The following is a 6,000-nucleotide window of genomic DNA, read 5'->3' as shown; positions in this document are numbered from 1 at the left end:
AAAATAGTGGTACCTTTATCTACTGAATAACTCAAGTATGTTTCGTTCTCATTTGATATGTAGCTAAAGTTGTACTTATAGTTACTGCAAAACTCATCTGTAAGGCTGAAGCACCAAGTGTGCCAGGATCCACTAGTCCAGTACAGATTTCCTCTCCAAGAAATGACCATTTGTTTAACACCACTAGGGTCCAAACCAAGTGTAAAGGACCCTATGCTGGGCAAATTTCCAGTTCTCCATGATTTGAGAGTCCAATTGAGGCCAGTTTTTCTATTAAATCCCAACTTCATTTTTGGTAAAAGTGTGTCAGTTGGATAATCAAAGCTTTGCCACAACTCCTGCTTTATAGACCCATCAGCGTTCAACTCACTAAGCACAAAATTTCCACTGTCAAGAAGAATAGCACTAGTATTGATTGCTTCTTTAACTGAATATAATACAATATCATCTACCATCTTCTGTGTAATCTTCAAGTTACCATACTGATCAATTCTAAGAACTCCAGAATTGTCAAGAATCGGATTGTTTCGGTTGGCAACCCATACTGCTTTTTCATTATTTCTGTTGTACCATATTCCCAAGTAAGAGTTACTTGCATCCCCAGGCTTAAAGAATCCTAACCTGAAAATCCCAGATGCTGAAAAAAGCTGCATCCCATTCTTGAGCTCTTGGCCTTGTGCTAAGGTATCTGATTGAGAGTCAGAGGCCCCCATCAAGAGTGTGCAGCACATAATACAAACAAGTATGATCCTTTCTATGATAGCCATTGATTTCATACTTTGCTCATTCTGAACATAAGAGCTCCGAGAATTACTGGTCTAATACTCTAATATATTACAAACATAACCTGAATGATTCTGTCCAGGTTATGTTAAGCTTCATTTGAAGTTGAATTGAAATTTCTTCAGGATACGAAACTACAAAGTCAAAGCAGCTCATAAAGTCCAGCCTCATAAATAGACTTTTTTTTTTTGAGGAGCTCATAAATAGACTTTTCAGGAGTGAAATTGCTTATTCCAACAAGCAGCGAAAATAGACCCACAGAAAGGGACTTTCTGATTTTGGCTAATCTAATTTGTTTCATTGGTTTTTTTTTTTCCTTTTATTTTGTAGTAATTTGTTTGATTAGTTCCATCAAAAGGATATGGTACTTAGGCCCCGTTTGTTAGCTAGGAAATCAAATCTGAAATGTGAAATAGTTTCCTATTCAATTAAATTGTTAAGTCATAAGTCTATAAAGGAAAGTAAAATAAATGAGTTAACCGGAGTTCAATTCCATAAAAGAGGCGGAATAGAAATACCATCTAGGGTGTGGTATTTCAATTCCTTCACTCAATGGAATTGAAAATTTACTTGTTTAGCCCCTCATAAAATTTGGTCAATTAATAATTCCTATCTCCACTCATTCATTTTTAATCTTCCATATTTAATTCGATTGGGCATTATTAGATAAATTCTCTCAAACCATTTTCTAATCTCAAGTCTTGAATCCTTCCAAACACCACAAATGGAAATGCTAAATCAATTTTATTCCATCCTTGAAAGGAAAATTAGTACAATTCATTTTCCCACCATAACATTCCGGTCAACCAAACGGGGCCTTACAGACTTGTCATTTGGTTTTTTTCATGAAGTTCTGTAAAGCTTTGGCAACAGAGGTTCGTGTCATTGTGACAAAATAATCATGAGATTCGTCTTCTGGTGGCTATCAATTAGGCTACGATGGTTTGAGTCAAATGTCAACCATCAAACCATAGTTATGTGACCTTTGTACTGTCTGCTTATTGTTTGTTTTAGACTTTAGTTGAGAAATTTGTTTTAGCCAATCGGAGTTTAGGTAATTTCCATATCTTCCTTAATCCTAATCGCATTAATCTGGGCATGAGTGTGGGTTACTTACGGTGAGCTTTGTTTTGGTTTTGGTTGAGTTTTTCAAATATCAAGTGCATAATGTAGTGGGTGTAGTCAATGATCAACTGATTATTGCATACTGAGGGAAAATTTAATGATTTTTAAATTCAATAATGATGTTTTGGGAAAGATTGAGTAACAGTAACCTAATGATGTTTTGGGAAGACAAAATTTAGGAAAACTCTATTCCTTGTCAACCTTCTAAAGCCCTTTCATGTGACCGCTTAGATTCGAATTGCACTGTAATTGTTGTATTTAATTGTTGTATTTTTCTTTCCAAAAAAAAATTTAATAATGTTTGACTAAAATTATCAAACAAAGCAAAGTTATTTGACTAAATTATCGAACAAAGAAAAATTGTTTGACTAAAATTTTCGAATGAAGTAAATTTTTTTTTTTTTAATTGAAGGAGGTCAGTCATTTATTGAAATTGAAATATTACAGCGATACGATGTCAAAGACATAAATAGAGAAATAAAACAGTACAAAAGGAAAATTACATATGAAATATAAAAAATTAATAATGCAAGAGCAGCAACATCAAGACGCAGTGCTGATTTTATACTACAGATTGCAGCCGTCTAGTGAATTGAGTAATCGGTGTTTTAACTACCCATGCAACTCCAATGCACAAATTGACAAAAACCAACTTGGCGCCAGAATGAGGCCACTCTTCCACCTAAATATCGAAGCCGACCAAGGGTGTCAGAACATGGCCATGTTGACAGACGATCTTTCACGAACAGATACCAAAGGCTGGGGTCATGAATCCAATACCAGTAACGCATAGGAGCCCTAAGCCATTCCAACAACCAAACAGCCCATAAAAGATAATGGGTCGCGGTCCAAACCCAAAGTCTACCCGGATCCCAGATCCGAATCCATTTGCAAAAACTAGGGCTGGGCTCGGGTCGGGCCGGGCCCGAAAATTGGTGAGACCGAGACCGAACCCGAAACTGTCGGTTCGGGCCGGTTCGGGCTTTTTGTAAACTAAAAACCGACAGAAACCGAACCCATTCGGGCCGGTTCGGTTTTCGGGCTTTTTCGGGCCCAAAATGACAGTTTTGCCTGTTTTGCCAGTTTTGCCTGTTTTGGTACCTGGAAGACTGGAATGCATATCAAATTATAATGCTGTGAAATAAACTCATTAACATAACTATAATCAATTTGCAATAATCAAGTTTAGCCACAGTTTACAACACAAACTCAACAGTCCAGAATACATTGTCCAACAGAAAACAATCCAAATTATCCAACAGAAACATAAACACAATTTGCAGTTTTGCACAAATAGTCAAACTGTCCAACTAAGAAATAACTGAAGCTGCACTGCTCTAGGCCTTTAGGCTATAGTTGCTCGGCCTGCTGCCTTGCTCCAACATGAAGAATGTTTGCATGTGCAAACAAAAGAAACAAAGAAGAGGAAAGAATCTGCAGAGAAATCAAATTTTCAGTACCAACATACACATAATTAAAATCTCCTATAGGACTAAAAACACTTGGAAAAGATCTGGGTAGTTTTCTTTATATTTTAGTCACAAAGAAGGTTTAAGAACATGGTCCCACAAAAGTATAACCATGGCAGTGTCATTATAGAGAAATATTTGAAAAAAAAAAAATAACCAGTAAATTAACCAATATCAAAAACCAAACATGACTGCTAGAAAGTCAATTAAACACAATTAGAAAAATCCAATTCACATACCTAAATTAACCAATATCAAAAACCAAACATAACTCTTAAAGAAAACAGAGCCACCGAAAAGCAGAGTAGAGCCCTGCAAGAGTGCAAGCCACAAAACCCAGAAATCAGAACCATTGAAAAATGAATGAAAGAAATTGCTTTTTTCTGATACAAAGATCCGAGAGCTACTCACCAATGACCAAAACACAAGTGGTCTAAGAAACCCATAAGCAAAAACAATGACTGGTGAAAAAGAAATCCACTTTCAGAAAAGAGAGAAAAGAAAAAGGTACCAATAAACCAAAAGCAAATGAGCTATGGGTTTCAAAACTAACAAATTCAATATGAAATAGTGATTCAAAGCAGGTAATAAAGGAAAATGAAAAGGGAGGATTCAAAGAAAAATTGAAAAAGCAATGTAAACATAGGTACTAGGTAGTCAAGTTGAAGTGAATATGAACACAAACATGTATGTAATTCACAATGACAAGTTATAACTTAAAATTGCAAACCATTTGTATTACCAAATAGTTCTAGGGTCTAATAGTAGCGACCCCCACCATATGATTGATTGCGTCCATAATAAGATGAATGTGGACCATAATGAGACTGCAAAATGAGATTAAATAATAAATCATCATCATGATAACATACGATGAAAATCAGCAACACATAGGCATTAACTGCTTACTTCAGGAGTTCAGGACCATAATATTCATGAGGGTAGAGACTGCTACCAGCTCCATAAGTATCTAAAAGATGAAGCCACTTAAGTGAGTAACTAGCAAAAACAGTGAATATGAATACAAACATAGGTAGTCAAGCTTTAAAATTGATACTAACAGAAACATGAGAAGCCAATCACTCTTTTTTTTTTCAGCTTGTAGTGAATATGAACACAGAATATCTCAAAACAAAAAACCCATTTCACATGTAAAAAACAGTATCTATATCTGAAACTACTGAACTAAAACAGGGGTGAGTAGAAAGAAAGAGCTTCCATATTCAAGAAACTCAGATTAAAAAAAGAAAAAGAAAAAAGAACCCAGCTTTGGTAAGACTGTTCTACCAAATGAACTGCAGAACACAGAAACAAAACACTCCAAATGAATCAGTAAAATGGATAACATAGAAGAAACATACCTGGGTATTGCAGAGAAGAAGAAGAAGCTTTGATCACAGAGAGAGAGAGAGAGAGACGTTGAGAAAAAGTAACGGTCAAGCCTTGACCTTCAATTTTGATTCCGTGACGGAGAGAGCGGAGGAGGATTTCGATATTCGGAGATCGAGACCGGAGCAGGAGCTGGTAATGGAAGGAGAGAGAGATAGACAACTCAGAGAAGGGTGAGGGAGGGACTAAGAGAGTGAGAGGGAGATTTCATCAGATCTGAAATTTGGGGCTGAGGTCGATACAAGCAAAGTCGCAAAGAGAGGGAGGCTGAGGTTGAGTTAGTGGACTGGAGGACACCGAGGCCTTTAGGGTTGTGTATTTTTTTTTTTAAATATTTAACTTATTATTATAACACCCAATCATGGACTGACATGTGGCATGTGCTACAGTATTCGGGTCGGTTCGGGCTTTCGGGCCCTGAAAATATGAAACCCGAGACCGAACCGATTACATGAATTCGGGTCGGGCTTTAGACCGAACCGAAAATTTCTATTCTAAAACCGAACCGATTCGGTCTTTTTTCCTCGGTTCGGGTCGGGTCCTCGGTCTTTCGGGTCCCGACGCCCACCCCTAGCAAAAACCATCCGGATCCTAGATTCGGATCCAAAACTAAGGAAGCCCAAAACCTATTACTCTTGTCCACCCACTACAGCTCAGGCCCAAGTCCAAGAAATCAACTTGAGCCCAGAGCCCACTAGGTCGTCTCCCAGTACCCTCATCTGAGCATTCAACCCTGCCGTCGGTGACACACCCAATCTCCGCCCTGCTGCCAATCGATGGGCAGTTGTCTGCCTCACCATGTTGACATTCGCCGGCTACCCAGAAACAGACGTTAACACGACTAAGCATAGATCTACAAGTCGAACACGACATCGACAACGTCATGCAATCCAGCCAGAGGAAAGCCCCATTTCGCACCCACCGATTCACCACCAAGTCAGCAGCACCGCCGGATAGAGGCAACCCACTGAGATCACCGTGGCTTCTATTTGGATCCCACTCCTCCTAGTAAACACCGCCATCCTCTGATGTCGTACCAACAGTTCGTTGGCCCACCGACACAGCCTCAGCAGCGCCCAAACTCTTCTCAAAAGACACACTACCTCTGAAGACCACAAAGACGAAGACGAAGACGAAGAGGCCGAAGCCTGAATTTTTCTCCATGAAAGGAGTAAGTGTAGGTCACGAAAAACAAGAAAGATTGCCACTCCACAAACCCTAGCAGAGCGCTCTG

Source organism: Rosa rugosa, chromosome 1, assembly GCF_958449725.1.
Source record: "Rosa rugosa chromosome 1, drRosRugo1.1, whole genome shotgun sequence".
NCBI lineage: Eukaryota > Viridiplantae > Streptophyta > Magnoliopsida > Rosales > Rosaceae > Rosa > Rosa rugosa.
This window is presented reverse-complemented; position numbering follows the sequence as displayed.